The sequence below is a fragment of the Amblyomma mixtum genome, chromosome 3 (assembly GCF_055824585.1).
Source record: "Amblyomma mixtum isolate Tamu chromosome 3, ASM5582458v1, whole genome shotgun sequence".
NCBI classification, from domain to species: Eukaryota; Metazoa; Arthropoda; class Arachnida; order Ixodida; family Ixodidae; genus Amblyomma; species Amblyomma mixtum.
Window position 1 is genome coordinate 284,287,936 of NC_143014.1, and position 18,027 is coordinate 284,305,962.

The 18,027-nt window shown below is 47.1% G+C and overlaps 1 protein-coding gene across 1 annotated transcript in view; it reads left to right on the forward strand.

The window, feature by feature from the left end:
- LOC149355064 (prolactin-releasing peptide receptor-like) overlaps nt 1-18,027 on the forward strand; it is a 329,760-nt gene that overhangs the window by 101,706 nt on the left and 210,027 nt on the right. The gene's annotated exons all lie outside the window — the stretch shown is intronic.

The following is an 18,027-nucleotide window of genomic DNA, read 5'->3' on the forward strand; positions in this document are numbered from 1 at the left end:
TGCAACAGCGGCCCGCACTCGCCGCATCCTGTTCGAGTGTACTTTCACTAGCAAGAGCCCACATGCATGGAAGCCGACAGAAGCAACTGTCTTTTCGAGTTCAGATTGTTCCGAATAATACGAGCAGCTTACTTTAGCACGTACTCGAATTCAAGTTCTCAGCCTGTGTGTCACGTATGGTGACGATGGCGTCGAGGACGAGCTTAAGAATCGCCTTAACGTGGTCGCAACGCAGCCGGTATCCCAAGCATTCGTGCGCTAATTGTTGTTCACCTGTACTGCGAACGTGCGCTCAGTCGCAGGCCAGCCGCTAGCTGCTCGATTTGCCAGCCTTGCGAGTACAATTCGCAAGTTTCTGAGCCAATCTTTGAGCGAGCCGAGCTTTCAGCTCTGACGCTGCTCGCGAGCGCGCCGCGCGACGAGCTTCGGCCTGCTCCCTGGCTGCCGTATTCGTAGCTAAGCCTAGGAGGTTTCACTTCGATGCCAGAGCTGAGAGCGCTTTGAAACTGGCTAGCGCTGAGGTGCTACTCTTTGCATTGTAAGTACGTTTTATTGTGAACTATGTCTCGTAGTGAAATAAAGATATGTTCGGGTCCACCCGAACGGTGATGATGGCGTCGAGGACGAGCTTAAGAATCGCCGCAACGCCGCCGATATTCCATGCATACATGTGTGCTAAATTTGTTCACCTGTGCTGCAAACGTGGGCATAAAGGCTCGCTCAATCGCAGGCCAGTCGCTGCTCGATTTTCCAGCCTTGCGTGCGCGATTCGCAAGCTACGGAGCGAATCATTGAGCGAGCCGAGCTTTCGGCAACGACGGCGCCCGCGATCGCGCCGGGCGACGAACTGTGCGCTGCTCGCTGGCTGCCCTTGTCGTCGCTAAACCTAGCCGATTTCACATAGATGCTGTAGCTGAATGCGCTTCGAAACTGGCCAGCACTTAGGTGCTACCCTCGGCACCGTTTTACTCTGAACCCCGCGTCATAGGGAAATAAATATATGCTCGGTTTCCGCGACCCCTTCAGGAGCGGAGCTATAGCAGAGGCCAGGCGAACTCCAGAGCAGCAGCAAAGCGGCTATGGGAGGAAATTTGTATGGCTGTTATCGCTTCTACCAACAACTCGACATTGGCTAATGATACTCTATCCCAGAGCTTTGCTCGTGAACAAACAATACCAGTGCATTTTTCTGACGCCGGCATCCAGGCTGGCAGGCCGGCCCCGAGAAGCTAGCGCGCCCTTACGATTGTATGGCCGTAAGGGCGGAGGAGTAAAACAAGCACTGAACTCCCTTGGGGTATGCAGGAGTGGAAATGCCATTTTACTCTTTTGTCAAGAGGAGTGAACAGGACCTTTCACTCTTTCTCGTTTGTAGAGAGAGTAGATTGAGACCTGCAGGAGTAGCGAGGCTCTTTTACTCTTAATGCAGGAGTAGCAGTTCTTAGAGTGTACAGCCAACCGTGCCCACACGCGCATCAGCACTGGCCAGTCGCTCCGGACTGTCACTCCCGCTTCGCCCAAGCACCTGGCATTGAGCCCAGCAACTTGCTCCGGCATCGTCACAGCTGTCGCCGCTATGTCGATGGTCAAAACACAGCTGCTGTCAGGCCACGGAGCCGTTTCGCCCACTCCAGCGCTTGTGCCGACGTACTCGGCGCGCCGGATTCCCACCGACACCAGCTCCAACGTCCCCACACCGACGACACTTGTGTCCGCGGGCAGCACTACAGTCGGTGACGGCCCGACCATGGCCTCCCCTGCTCCCATGTCCCCATGTCCGTTGTCAGCTCGGCACCCTGCATCATTCGCCCCTTGCGCAGCAGCCAGGCTCGTCCACCTGAGCCGGCGCACTCCACCCGACTGCTCTTCCCGGCCTCTGACCTGAACTTACCGGACCTTGTAGCGACCCCGTGGGGACACTGTTACTCTAGCTGCCTGCTTGCCTGCCGTGGCTACTCCATCTCTGCCCCGTCGGCACGTACATTCCGACGTTCCGTCTAGGCGGGGGGCCCTGTAGCGCCGGGCGACGCTATAAAGCGCAGGCGCTGAGATCGGCGTTCCCGCGACAAAAGAAAATAAAGAACGACAGCGCGTGCTCGGAGCGCACGCCCGGCACGCGCAGTTCGGAACTAGAAGCCTGCCACGCTGGTCGTCTCTCTGTGGTGCTCCGCTGCGACCCCGCTAATACCTCAACAAGGCTTTTTGTCTGCGATCCCTCAACACCGTTGATGTTGAAAATAAACTGATTGATTGATTGATTGAAAAAAAAATTCTTTCTTTTAATAAAAAAATTAAGGAGCGCATTTGACACTACTTGTGTGCTGTGAACGCGACAGCATTTCTGAGTTTAATTTTTTTCTTATTTCGCCCTTCCTTTCCAAAGACACACCTACTGATTAGCTTATAGTCGTAAGGCAAAATGTATAGTAGGTTCACCTTTGCTCGCCAAGAATCAGAGCGGTTTTATGGCCTTAGGTTGCGTGCTCACTACGCACTCTGAAAGTTTTAAGTTGAATTCCCCGCTCCTTAGGATGAAATTTTATTTTTGTTTGCCTGGTTACTTGGCATTGGGACACCACGTTGTCTGGACATCGGGTTTCGTTGCCGACGAGCCATATAATCCTTTCTCATTAACAACTGCAAACTTCTGGTAGGATTTTTTCTTTCATTGAGAGCAAAAAAATTGGCAGTGGCTTAGCTCAGCTAGGCCAGGATATACGCAGTGAAACCAGTTTCGTCTACCGATAGTTCGGTAGCGACACGCCATCTCTGTCGTTTAGCAGCTTTGCGGCGTCTCGTCGCGAGGCGTTCCTCTCGTTCTTCGGGCGTCCAGGCCGCCCGCTTAGCCTTTGTCGCTACGTTTCCACGCGGCACAGAAGTTGTGCGCGGTCCGCGACCTGCGCCATCTGCTGGGCCGGCGCCGTACATTTCCAGAGGGGTTTTGAGTGGGTGCCGCATGATGGCGCTTCTACTACACGCCAAGCACGGAGAAAATTTACTGGAAACTGAGGAAATTTGGTACTCGCTTCACTGCACAAGCCTTCTATCTCTCTAAGCTTGCAGGGAAGGTTCCTCTTTAGCATCGGCCTTTACGCAGATGATATAAAGGTCTGGCTAAACAAGGAAAGTGAATAATAAATGAAAAAAAGCTGCAGAAGGCAGCAGATATCATCAACGAGCATGCGAAATGCGCGGGCCTCAGTCGCTCGCCGCAAATATCGGAGGTATTTGTAGCAACGAGCAAGTGCAGTCTTTTAAGCTGTTTTGTTCTTGCTTTATGCAATGTGATCGACCAAGAGCAGTGTGTGTATGCATGGTGCTAGGCAATCACCGTAGCCAAGCTGAACTGGTCTGCGCCAAATAAGGAGCCATGAAATTGCAACCAAAGAATTTCCAACCGAAGGCCTCCTTGCTGCCCGATGCTCACTACCTGCGACGCTTTTCACGTTCTTACGATCAGCGTTATTCGCCCCCTCTCCATCGTTTACAATGTTGCTCGAAGAGCGATGCCTTCGCGAATTTACCTGCCTGAAAACACAACATTACTTTGAGCGCTGATGTAGAGGTTATTGGCTCGTTTCTGCGCCTTCGGTATCTGTGGCTTTGAAACATTAGAAAACATGGCACGCTAGCATGATGACGACGGCATGGGAATAACTTCAAAGTGCATCCATGCGTGAGCTTTGCTAATTATTGTATGACCCAATCGCAGTTCACTCGTCTTGGTTGACTAGACATGAGCCGCTACAAATGAGTATGCCAGCACCGAGCTCAGGTGCCGTACCAGGTCTTCTAGCGTCCACTCACCCAGGTTAAATGAATAGGTTGAAATGATCAGAACTGGGCACTGCGCGTCTTAATTCCACATTTCTGCCGCTCCGCGGCGGCAGTATAAAACACTCCGCAAAGTGAAACAGAAAGAAATAATTGTCGTGTGGATGGTGAAGATATATCGGTGGTTTAAAAAGACTAAATCAGGTGCTGAACTGAAAAAATCTTGATAATCCTGGAAGGGCTGAGAAAAGCTGTAAAATATGGTTAGTTTCTTTCGATGTAAACAAGGCGGTCACGTAGAAACTAGAGTTTTGATCGGGTAGTAGGCCTACAGTGAGGCCTGGCCGTAAAATCCTTGCAGCAACGCCCAGAACGCATTCCCGGTCCATCTGTTCCTCTTTATTTATTCCTAGCCAAAACACCTGTCGCAGAATGCCAAGGCTTCCCAATCTAGATTATTGCGCATGTTTCAGAGTCGTATGCGTGGACAGCCATTCTATTGGCGAATGCCGTTCGTCGGAAGAGACAGAAAAAAATGTAATAAGCCCCCCCCCTCATCCAGTTTAGGCTCGTAGGAGACACAAAAAATACGCGGAAGCGAACAATTCGAACGCACGGCTACCGTTTCAACGGCGACAAGCACGAGTGTTTATTTCAAACGTAGCGTGGGCGCATTTGGGGCGTTCGAAAAGGCACGCATGTTTTTGGCACATGAGAAAGTAGACTGCGCTTGTATTTGCGGGTGGACACAAATGCTATGTTTTCTCTTCCAAGGAAGCCCGTAGATACTTCTGACACCCCACCTAAGTGTAACGCTTACTCTTTTGAGCTAGAAACTTTCGTTATCAGCCAGACGCGTTAAGTGGTCTACAAAGGCCTTTGGAACGTACTTGAAACAGGCCTCTTCCTAGCGAGCCGTGGCGACCTCACTGGACAAAATTTCCTAATCACTTTCCGCCACCGGACTTTGTCGCCCCCGGCTTTGTTCCCTGTTACGTGCAGTTAATTTCGTCACCCCCATCACATTTCTCTTTATCTCTGAATTCCTGGCTCAAGTTCATTTCCCACGCTTTATTTCCGACAGAATATCGCCGACTGAACTGAAAATCCACGCTGCTCGGTTTCTCCCCTTTAGCGTTTCAATTACCATTCTTACTATTATGGCTCCTTGCCTCGTCCCTAATCCGATTTCTGGGTCACTTTCTGAATCTCTATGTTGTGGTTCAATAGGTGATTACTGATAGCCACTATTCATTTGGGAGATACCGGTAAGCTGATGTTACAGCCTCAAAGTGCAAGCCAAATGCACCCAATCCAATTCTTACTCTCCTAGTTTTTTTTTTCTTATGGTCCGACTCTATGGTCTCTATTTTCCATACATTTAAGAGACTGACCCACTAGTTCCGGCACCTCATTGCCTGTATGACTCTTGGCCCCTTCTCGGGCCATTAAAAATAAGTACAGTTTTCTACATGTTAATGTTTAAGGTTCTCGTTGTAGACGGCGTGCTCAGGACATCATTCTTCTGCTGAGATTCATTGGCTTAGCTGCTTAGAAGAAAAACGCGAGCAGCAATTTGTTGATTTTTGAGGTATGTCTAAATAGGTGTAGCAATTATTTCTACTCAATCCACATCTCCTGCAGAACTTGCGATGAATAGCAGCTAATACATTAAGCCTGATTAGCAGCGGTTTCTGACTGGCATCCCCGCATCCTTCGAGCAGAAGACTATAGGGCTGGACAGTGTTTCCCGAGCGCCAGGTTGTGTGCCCAACCAGCCCTGATAACATCATATTGAATTCGCGCCGGTTTTTTCAGTAAATCGATTAACTTTGGCCTGCAAAAGCAAGCACCTGAACAACTGTGAGAGCAACAGTGGAGGGTTCCGTTTTAATTACCGGCCCTTATGGCCTAACAATGGACGCTGAAATCTGTAACATGACTGCTGCACATTTGGTCTCCAAAGTAATGCTGTCTCTCAGCCGAAAAACCAAAACCAAAACAGCGATTGCCACAAAACGAACAAGAAAAAAAATGCAGGGACAAGTACGTCTATTTTGCTACGACATTGGGAAACAATGCAGAGCAATCTTGAGCGAGCTGGACAAAGTGGGAAAGCACTCTGCAGCGGCATATTGCAGGCAACGTTTCCACGGCGCAAATAGGTGTGAAGCGCTCCTATATTTTTCTGCGTCAAGCGAAATGGCGCCGCCATTTTGGTCAAAGCAGCTCCTCAGGCCGAGCACTGTTGGATGCCATTCTTTAAAGCATCGGCTGGGATCACAGTTGTCGGGTTATTACAACACATTATTCGCGTTTTATGGTAGCGCTATTTTAGAAATTTTGTACTGCGCTGTCGTGTACATGTCGGCCTTTTCTTCGTTTCATATTTATTTATTTTTTACTACTTCGTTTCATGCTGTTCATAGCGCACGTCACTCACGCATTCCGTATGAGAACGTATGCTTATCGACAGCTAAGCGGAATAGCAGAACATTGGACTCCTGGCGAAAAAAAAGAAGAAAATTAATGAAGAAAATAAGTGCATAGGAACCAATGATGATTGACGCGAACTGATGGCTCTCCCTTGAATGTCTACTAATGTCAGTGGGCTGACGCTGCCCTCCTAAATGCCTTAGAAGCACTCAAAAAATTTGCCGAGTACTATTTTTTTTTCACTGAACCTTGGCGGCCGCATCGGCCGCCTTCTTGGGGATACTGCGAGCATTCTGTGCTGTATTTTTTTTCTTCTCAGTCGTACAAAAGTGTGATGAACGCTAAGGACGGAGAAAATAAAATAAAACAATACAAGAGAACGACCCTAATAGCATGTAGACGTTAAAGAGAAGTCGAAATACGTGTTAATAGCCCACAGTAATAGATTCTGCGGAACTGAGCTTTTTCGCTTACTTTAATGGGGCCGCCAAAAGAGGCACGTCTCTCTTAGAAACGAAACCATAGTAAGGGCGCGGCGCACTCTGCAGAAGTGCACTGGAGCTGCAGCCGAACTTCTTTTGAGTTGAATGCAGCCAGCTAGACACTTGGAGCAGAAGAGAGATAAGAGTTCAAGGCGGTCATTTGCTTACAGCAGCTTGCACGTGTCCTTTGTTGTTTTAATTTTGTTGATATCAACTATTTTGCATATACCATCCGTGAACACCCTCCTGCAGTGTTATGGAAGTAAAATGTCCAATATTCTTGAGCAAAAGTTTTGGAAGCTGAGAAATCGTAAAACATTCTTCTGGAAATGTTGAAGGTAATGGTTCGTTCTTCTGATATGTAACAGGATATTTCTTCCGAAGCGTTTCCATCGGTCGCATCGAAGACTTAAGGCAGCCTTAGAAAACCAATGGGGAACGCTTCTGACGATAGCAAAAACGTTAAGAGAAAAAAAATTACAAGACTGCCGTCGGGTGATCTGCGGATATATTGAATGTAATACTGATGTCATACATTACGCGACGATCAACAGCAGTTGCCCACCCAAAAATGCTTTTGTCCAGAATTGATGAGTACACACTTTATTCCTGCAACCAATGTATTACATATGACATTAGAGTGCCATGTATTTACGAGTACATCATCATAAATGTCAAGTAATTCGATTACACATTATACTCCGATAAAAGCATCCCTTCTACCGAGAAGAATTCCTGAGAATATCTATTTTTTGCTTCTTCTAGAGGAAAAGTGAAAGGAAGAGCATTTTCTTTTCGATGGTAGGTGTGTAATAGCTACGGACGACTTAAACTTTAAGTAAGGTTAAGCCACTGCACAGAGATGGCCTATTGAACCCAATAAGCAAGAAGGGGAGTTACGTGAAGCTTAGTGCCTCCTGGCGAAAAGCATGGAGCAGTAGCGAACAAGGAACATTGCAGAAAAACGTGACCTAGCTCCTTTTCATGTAATTCCTAACTTTCGATAGAACCCTTCAAAGCATTTATTCTTCTCTCAAAAAATGCAAAAAAAGCAAGCACATGCCCCGCCCACCTCTCTTTTATAAAAAATGTAAAACCTGCTCTTTTAATCTCCAACTGGAAGAGCTCAATTGGACAAAGGCTCAAGAAAAGTGCAGTACATACGCTTCTGCCCGCTTGCTTAAACATTTTATGTTCATCGTATTAGTCGGGATGAGATTCACTTTGCAGTTTCCCACAATGTTTGTTCTGAACGGAATGCTCAAAACTAAATAGTCGTATATGTAAGTGGCCATCTCAAGTTCAAGGCTCTTTTTGTGCAAGCTAACTGCTTTCCGCGACATGCTTTTTTACTCAATCTAGTTTATGGCACCCTTTTCAATATTACGCTCGCAGATGGCCTTTCCCGCGGGTTGGCGCTTTGGTCATTCAGTTTCGCTGAACAGTAAATGAGTCTCGGTTTCCTTTCATCAAGAGCTGTTAAAGAATGTCATAGTTTAGACGCCATGTTAGCGGGTTTTGGCGTTCTTAAAGACGTAAAATATACAGTCGCTTCAAACTTTGACCGTAGAAAAAGCAGGGTCTGCGATGTCCACCACAAATCACTGCAGACTTCATCGCGAAAAAATCACCTAACTAGCATTTAAGAAACGTCCCGTAAGCCCTACGCTGTCTTCATGTCCCTCGTCCAGCACCTGAATAAAGTCGTTTGTGAAGCGTGCCTGGCGGCGATAAATCTTGCACGTCCAGCGTCATTAGCTTGGCCAAATTTCTCGCAACCTCATTACAGTCGAGATTTAATGACCCCGGGCCGCGGACAGGATATGGCGTGCCTAACGACAAGTCCTAAATAACCAACGGCCTCGTGGGATGATGTGACGAAGGGGGAAAACCGCGACTTGTAGAGACAGCCGGTGGCAGACATGTGTCAATCTCTTCTAACAGGGCGTGGTGTATTAGCGGGAGTCAGACTATGGTCTCATCCGGCTCGTACGGCTAGCCTAATGATAATATTACTGATTAAGACAGAAGGAGCGCAACGCCATGAGACAACGCCGAATTCGCGGAGAAGCCAAGTAGTGTCATCAATTTGGCAGGAGCTCCTGAAACAAAGCGTTATTTTTCGCTAAGGAATAGGAGCATAAAACATTTAAAACTAGCAAAGGGCAACATGTCGCCACTAATTCTCCTCAATTTTGATATTCTCTCATTGGTCGGGGCTTCCCGGTGGGTGACATATGCCGTGGTGGGGACGTTGCGCTTATAGTTGTGTAAACACTCCCATTCTCTTGTTTAGTTGGACTGATTATGATAACCAAATTCAGTTATTCGGGATGATAACGGCTTCTTTGATTTCGCAGTAATGAAGTCTGCGGTTCACATAAGGCTACGGGGAGCATGGTGCACGAGAGGCACTGACGAGGACGAGCGAGTGATCACGACGTCGAAGGTGACATTCTTCAAGCAGGACAAAAAAAAGAGCAGAAAAATGGGTGATGGCCACCACAATTGCTGGTTGATTGGAGCAACCTACAGTTTCTTTTCCAAAATAAAGAGGTAAACAAAACAAAATTCTACAAAATACGACCTTGTGTGAGCACTTCGCTCTAGCAATTATTTTGTACCAAGTGCGGCAAAACGTTGGGACGCTCTTTTGCGTTAATGAAGCTTCCAACTTTGAAGTTGCCAACGTGACCCATTCCTCGAAAGGACTACGGAATGAAAATGTCTTGCCAACAATTTTGCGAGGAGCTTGACGCGTAATGGATTTCTCCTCTGGGTCATCATAATCAACCTAACTACGTCCGCTGCAGGGCAGAGACCTCTTCCATAACACCCACATTAGTATTTCCTGTGCCATTTGCGACCACCCCATCCCTGAAAAAGTTCTAGTATCAGCCGCCTACGTGAGTGTCTCCGCCGCTCCCTGCTCCGTTTTTCTTCTCTCTGAATAAAAACCGCTACCCTAAGGGACCGTCCTTCGCATTACATGCCCTGCACATGCCCATTTATTTCTTCTTGGGTTGAGCTAGTATATTATACTCATGTTTGTTCCCTGACCCAACTTAATTTCAAGCCTTTTTGGTAGCACCCAGATTTCCGCCACACAGGCGAATACTAGCAAGGTAAGGTGTAGTATACTCCGTTCGAGTTACTCTGACCAAAGTGAATTGAGCTGAAAGTGAAATGAGGCGGAGCATCACTCACGTGTCTGGGAACGCGAGAATTCGAAGTTGAAATTTTTACAGCACAAAAAAAAAACTCCGTTTTAAACACCACGCCTCGGCAAGCAATTCAACGGCGATTATATGCTTTAACCGGCTTCGTTATGCCATAGCTGAGCCGGTAAAGCGTCCATTTTATTTTATAAATTTGAGACGCTGGCTCCTGGCGTGTGCTCTTCGCGTGCGTGCAAACTCCTAATCACTGAAGATTAGTATACCACGTTGTTCTACTCCGCGCAGCCATTGCTTTAATCCTCGGAAGCTTCGCGCGGTGCTCTTTCATTTTCAACCTTTGTAGACGTACATTTCTATCTTGACTCACCCCTACCATAACTTAAATGTGCTGGATTTTGCCGAAGTTTGCGTGTCTCCATAACATTAATATCGTTTCTACTTAACAAAACGCTGCACTGGGCGTGGGGAAGGAACCATGGATCACGTACATAATAGACGGCTCTATTACAGGTTCCTGGGTTACATTTACTATCTACACGAGATGAGTAGAACTTAAAATAAGGAAGAAGGATAGTTTGGGCAGCACGCCATGTATATCAAAAAACAAAGTGAATAAGGGTTGAGGTGGACCATGAGTCCGCTAGCCAACGCTTCGACAAGAGGACTTGTGTTCGTCTGGGTGAGGACGAAGTCCTCTTGTCGAAGGGTTGGTTAATGCGACTGCGGCTGCTCCGGGAACCATATTCACTTCACTTTGGGTTTTCAAATACCTCACCCTGCTGTCTTCACTTCAGGCTTTTACTGTGCCTTCTTTAAGAGCAGATATCAGAGCTGCTTAAACAAGGTGAATATTGGCATAAAAGAACAACAAAAATGAGGGATACAGAACTGCTCAGACAGCTACGATGTACAGCCGGCCAAATCCTTGCCTTGCGTAGTCGACACCCACATTTTCTGTGCCGTTGCGCCTTAGAACAAAGCAGAGCTGCTGAAAGCTCAATATTAAGCACATACTTAAAAAGCACGTGATTAATCTTTAGCTTTCAGCGAGCTTGCTTCGTCCTGAGCTGGAGGAGCACAGAAAAGGTGGCCGTCGAACGTGCTAGCTGAAGAGTTGGCCGGCTGTACAAGGACATTATTGCAATTCAGCACGTTGTCGCTCCATCCGTAATTCATTTTTTCGTATGCAGTCTGTGAAAGATATAATTAGCCTCAGCCTCAACACCGACGATTTAGGCAGAATGACTTTACGCTTAAGTTTTTCCAATAGGTCACATAGAAGACCAATTACTGACAAAAGAAGCAGCTGAATATATGTACACTGTCAGAGTTAACTTTATGTTGGTTTCATTGTTGTCTTTATATGTACTTTGCTTAACGTTACATAAGGGATAGTCAAAAGTGCATTTTAAGATTTTTTTAGGATACATTGACTCGTATACAAAAGCCGTTTTTTAATTTAGGTAATGCGATGAGGAAACGCAAATTGAGGGAACAAATTGCGCGGTCATCGTCGTAATAAAAAAATTGAAATAATAAACTTAGTCAGCGCATATGCTTATACCAGGATCCTAGAAATGGTTGTATTCTTTTCAGTTTCACTTGGTCCAATTTATCATAAATTTTCAATATATTCTTTAATTTTCTAAAAATTCTGCGTAAATACGCATGCATAATCGTCACCCGGTTTGATGCATCTGTAGCCCAAGGTGTTACTTTGAATTCGCCAGTCTTTTATTAATGCAAACACAACGGTTATCAGCTTCACATGTTAGTCTACGCTGATTACAGGGGAAATTCCGAGCACACGGGCTTCACGCCGCAGGGCTTTTAATGCGAGAGCGTTGGTAAATACACCCATGTCGGACAAACTTTTCCGGTGTCGTCGTCGATGGTGGCTGCCGTTTGGAGCCTCGCAGCCGGAGCGTCCGGAGCAACCTGCCGCTCCAGCATCCTAATTGGGCCATCTAGGTCAAGTGACCTTGTGGCAGCATCAGCACCTGTCCCCGGGATTGTGAGCAAACTGATCACCGTGGCAGGTGGCAGTTAAATTAATGACTCCTCGTGAGAGGTCGCTCTCGTGAAAAAAACTGGGTCTCACAAGACCCACCGGTAGCAGCACCTGCCATCGCAGGGCAGTGGCGCATCGCTTAACTGCAGCACCACTGCGCCAGGACTGCGACAGATCTATGAATCTAAAGTCGGGAATTACCAATTGCGCATACATGGACGTTAACCCATTGATACTATCCCGTCATACACTCACGGCTGAGCGGAAGTGTCTCCTCTAGTTCTTTCACCGATCCTCACCGCCTGGCGTGCTCATTTACGCGGATTTAGTTGAAAGTCAAAATACGGATAATCCCAAACTTGCGCATACTATGAGAATTCTCCCAAACGAAGTAGTCTAAGAATGCCACTCCCTGTAAGTTACCATTAAAGACTTCCATGCTCCCTGCAATGAGTAAAAGTTCATTCATTGAGACTAATTAATTTGGCAGTTGGAATCCCCCCCCCCTTTCTTCCCACCTGTTAGTATAACCTGTATGTGAAAACCCTGGCCGTGTACTGTTCATTGTTTTACTCGTAAAAAATTCTGAAAATCTAATTTGCACGCCTTGTATAGCTTGTATATTCTCGGCTCCAGAAGCGACGGAATCTTGTTCATTCAGAATTAACGCTCCCATGTATAAATGCCCGCTGCGACGCGATAAATATTTCACGGTCCCGAGCGACGGGCCCCTGTAGGCTCTCAGTAAGCTCAATATCATAAAAAATAAAATAAAGGAATACCTGCGGCTGCTAGAAAAAGCTGCTTAGTTTATCCCGTTTTGCATTTGCTACCAGAAGTTTATGGGGAAGGAAGTCAAAAAGCAAATTTAACGACAGGGTGTTGGCAGAAGAACCACTGAGGAAATATATCACTACGCCGTGTAAAAGTAGTGAGAGCAGCAATGCCCATTAAGGATTAAAAGTCCAGCAGACCTTCCTCTTCCTTCTGCTGGTATCAGTGCTGTTTCGGTAGGGAACAACCCATCATTTTTTTTTTAAAGAACGAAACAGCGCATCTAAAGCGAACGACCAAGGACAGGAAAGACGCGCACAAGTGCTGAACTTTGAATTGGCTGTTTAATCAGAAAAACAAAGTTAAATAACCAGTCCCCGTGGCCAAGCTCACGCCATCTTAAAACAAGAATGTTAACTCATTTGCTGGTTCGTAGACATCTACAGTAAGCCATCCCCTTCTAATATTCCTATCTCGCGCTTAGTCAAGGCCACGGAAGTGCTGCTCACACGCGAGTCTGCTTCTTGGAAGATATAACATGCCTCTATTATTTCCCGCACAAGTTCGTCCTTGGTGGGGTAAACACACACAACAGTGTTGCCGAATTAAGGCTGGTTGGTTGGTTTATGGGGTTTAACGTCCCAAAGCGACTAAGGCGAACAAGAGACGCCGTAGTGGAGGGCTCCGGAAATTTCGACCACCTGGGGTTCTTTAACGTGCACTGATATCGCACAGCACACGGGCCTCTAGAATTTCTCCCCCAAAGAAATTCGACCGCCGCGGCCGGGATCGAACCCGCGTCTTTCGGGTCAGCAGCCGAGCACCTTAACCACTGAGCCACCGCGGCGGCCGAAATAAGGAGTGCACTGGCAGAATTTTCAATGCGTGGTCAGGCTCGACGAAGCGAAGCCTCAAAACAAATTTTCGTGCTCTCACAGGTGTTCGTGTAGGCACCTGCCTGTTTGGCCCCCGTAGAAATGGCCGCACGAGAACGGGATCCGGTATACCACGACGACCTTGCACTGCACGTTTTGAGTGCCATGACGCAATTTACATCCTTCATTGGCTCTATCATTATCTATACTGCGTTTCAATGGAGCCGAAATTTTGCTCAGTTTGTTTAGCACAGAAAACAATACTTTGAAATCGAGCTTCTCCGCTATCTTCTTCCACCGGTCCGATAAATTATGAACATGCGAAACTACCGCATTCTGTTCTTCTTTTAGCATGTTCCATCTTCAGATACTTTCTTCTCTGCCTTCACTGCCTGATGTAGCCTGTTGCAAGTAGACACTAGCACGTTTCCCGGAAATTCAGCAGCGCTGCATCGAGATCATTTTGCTCCGAAGCTTGAGGGGAAATTGTGTGCAGGCCTTCTTAATCGCCGCTGCAAGACCAGCCACCCCGATCCCACTTTTGAAGAGCTTAGACTGTTTGGGTTCAGAACTAAGGAGTGGTTTGTGAGTTCTTAGTTTTAACGTAACCATGTATATTTTAGCTCAACCATGCGTGCTGGCGCTACGAAGCAAAAACTCAAAAAACACTCCTTGATTTTGGGTCCAAGCATTCTACCTTGTTAAAAAGTGATCGCTGTGGTTTGCCTTGCACACACAGGGTCCCTGGTTTGCCTTGCACACACAGGGTCCCTGTGCACGCAGGGTCCCTGTCTTGCACACACAGGGACCGCTCTAGGTTCGAAGCACAGTGGTCTCGATGCAGAGCGCATGGATTTACGGAGAGTGCTGGTGTCTACTTGCAACAAAGTGCGGAAGATGCAGGGTCATTTTTTAAGCAAGATAATTTTTAACGTTTTTTTTTTTTTTTCAGGATGACATAAGCTTGTCTTGCGGCGGCTGATAATTGTTTTTTTTTTTTTTCGAATAAACAGCAGGTTGTAAGTTGAGCGGTTGTACATGGTTTACTTTCACTGGTTCTTTTTTTTTTGCGCGGTTACGTTCTTGCAAGATGCACTACTAGCTCGCCCATTACGCTATGTTGCTACATTTTTTTTGCGTGTGGTTGCATACACTCGTTACGCCGAAATACACAGAGGAGATGGAAAGATTTGGTGGCGCGCTTTGGGCAGTTTTAATTGCAGATTGGCGAAGAAGTGAGCGAAAATAACGGAGAGGGACAGAACAGAGGACACATGAGACTTTCACGAGTGCTCGTGAACGCCTTATTAGTCCTCTTTTCTGTCCCTCGTCCGTTTTTTGCACTAACTTCTCCACAACATGCATCACCAACTAGCCCCGGCAGCTTGCTCTCCTTGATTGCAGAGATGCCATTATAGCTTGAGTAGCTAAATAAAACGCAATGATAGTGGCCTTTTCTTGGCTCAGGGGCATTATCGTTATAAGGAAAAAATGACAGCGCTGTAGAAAAACGCCTACGACAGAACAAGAAAACATAAACCCCGCGGGAAGGAGGAGGGCTAGAACACTGGGGGTAATGTACGAACAGGGCTCAAAAGAGAAGAAACCAACGGCATTAAAGCCCGCTCAACATGCCCTGAAAGTTCCCAAGGCCGGCAGAAGCTCCCTATACAGAACTTTGGGGCAGGCACTAGGGCCCGCTCCGTTTGGCCGGGCACATCAACCGGGCTGTTTTGTTACTCTCTACTTCTCGAGCTTTCCTAAAACGACTTCTCTAAGGCCCGCGTCGTTCATTTTCTCATCGCTGCGTTCCCAATTGCTGCGCTCTATTATTCCTCACTTTTTTGGGCAGCAATATACAACGGACGCTCGAGATTTAATTTCGTTTTTATTGTCGGGCTCTTTCTCACCGATCCATTTTTCTTTTGTGGATGCATCGTTTCTCCTCATTATGTTTTCCGTCGTCGGGCAGCCTGGTGCGGCGATAAAGTGCGCGAGAGCGTGGCCGTGTCAGTGATTAATCTCCTCCGGGCGTAACGACCTTATGGTGACGGATCAGTCGACAGTTCTTCCCCTGTGTGTGGAAGAGAAAAAGGCAGGAGGAGAGGTGGTTGCTGGGAAGGCAGCGGCGAAGCAAAATAGTAACCTCCCGAGTTCTTGTTCTTGATCACTTATCATGCGTCAAGAGCGACTACTTTTCTTAACTTTTCGGTGGCTGCGCTGGACCATAACAGAAAGCACATTCTAGTTCCATGGGAGAAAACCGAACGGCTGGCTGTCTGGCGACCGTAAATGTGCAGGCACCAAACTATAAGTTCGATATTAAGCACGACTTACTGACGCGATCATCAAGCTTGCTCTACCAGCGCGCCTGACAGCGGTTGGCTGAAACCGATCCCGCTTCACCCGTCACGGAAACAAGCAGCGCAATTACTGCGGCATTAATCAATTCATCACTGAATTGTGAATATACAGCACGCAGCAAGAAGCTAATCTGTGCAAAAAGTAGCATGTAAATCTATAGCAAGTTACGCGGTGCCCATTTTCCTCTTAGGCATTTTATTTCTGAAATTCAAGGCAATAAGGCTACTTCAATAAATACTTGAAACAGAGTTATATCACAGATTTAAAGGAGGTGGCCCTGTGGTATCCAAGTGGTGAATCGTAGCGGCCACTTTAGCGCAAGGTACAGGCTTGAATACAAATGCTCTTCTCGTGCGTAGGAGGCGGATGCTAGTACAGGCCAAGCTGGCTACCAAAAGACACACTCCTCAGAAAGGCAGTTCGGAGTTCGCCATTAAAAACCATGCATTAGTAACCGTTCTAAGTCTAGAAAAAGAAGGTTCGCGACAGGCTTCAACAAAGACGTTGAAGACAGATATTTTTCCTCCGGCCTCCACTGCTTATTAGTGACTTTGTCGGTTTTGCTTTGCCTTTACGCGCCTTGCGCCAGCCGGAGCATTGTGACAGAAATTCCTTTCTTGCGTTGAAGCTCTTCCGCGCTTGGGGTATCAGTGTTGAGTACATAACTCCAGAACTTTGGTCAGAACGCCCAAAGAAGCCAAATCCAGCCCCACGTTGTACCAAACTTTTGGCGGCGTCAAACGTTCTCCTGGTGGCTACCTTGTAATTCCCCCTGAAGATATTAAGGCTGCTTGGGAAGCAATCATGGTTTTCTGCCGCCTTTAGGGCAGCTGTCGCCAAGGCATCACCAGGAGGTTGCGTTATCGCGTCAGCGGGCACATCTATCGACCTTCTCAAGTAAACATGGAGCAAAACACCTTAGCAGAGCCCTATTTTAGGGTTTGTAGACAGAGAGAACAGAGCTGACAAACGCGACAAAACTTGCAAGATTGTGGCGCCAACCGAGGGGATCGCAGATCGCGGGCAGTTGAGCAAGACAAGCACGCGGTCGACAAGCCACGTCTGCTGCTCCCTCGTCCCTGCATGCCGTTCGCTGAACTCGGAAATAAAGTGAAAACATGTGAGCGAACTTTAAGCAAAGCCAGAAAGAGTGGCTGAACATTAAGGAAAGTTGGCATGCGGCAGCTGCCGGCCTGAAGCAATCCTTGTCGCGCACTGACGAAGATGCTGAAGCAGGAGTGGGCAGCGTGCACGGTTTTCTTTTGATACTGTTTTTTTGGGCTAGAGCCTCTAAGATTTTTTTTTTCTGTCATATCTCTTTCTCAATTTACATCGACGTCTTATGTGCCTCTAAAAGCAAACATACTAGCAACCGAGCTTAGCTTTACGTATATTACCACAGGGTCACATTAACATTCCACGTAGAAAGATAAGAAAAGCCAGCAACCGACCGTACTTCGGTTTGGTTTATTAGTTTATTGGGGTTTAACTTCCCGAAGCGACTCAGGGACGCCGTAGTGAAGGACTCCGGAAATTTGGACCACCTGGGGTTCTTTAACGGGCACTGATATCGCACAGCACACGGGCCTCTAGAATTTCGCCTTCATTGAAATTCGGCCACAGCGGTCGGGATCGAACCCGCGTCTTTTGGGTCAGCAGCCGAGCGCCGTAACCACTGAGCCACCGCGGCGGGTTTCGATCGTACTTTGCTCATTTAATGCCATAAAAAAGTTATAGAGCTATCGAACACTGAGTAGCGATAAGAACGGCTGGCGCTGAGTGGCAGTCAGTGGTCTATTATTTCGTGACCTCATAAAAGACAAAAAAGAACAAACAACTCCAAGAAACAAGGATGGACACAAATAGGGTAAAGTTTTTTTTTACCTCCGAATACATTTTTTATGAAAAGAGGAAAATTACATATTCTAAGAACGACTTGAGGTCGCTCTTCAATTGGTACCTTGCGCCGCAATGACGCACTCAATTCATGGACAAGCCTTCAAAAAAATTGTGGAGCGTCGCGCTATCTCGACGCGGCAGAGGTATCCCCAGAGTCCAAGGTACCGGTTGACACTCCATAAAAAAGCAAGCAGCCATGCAAAACCTAGGAATGAAAAAGAGCTTTGCATGGC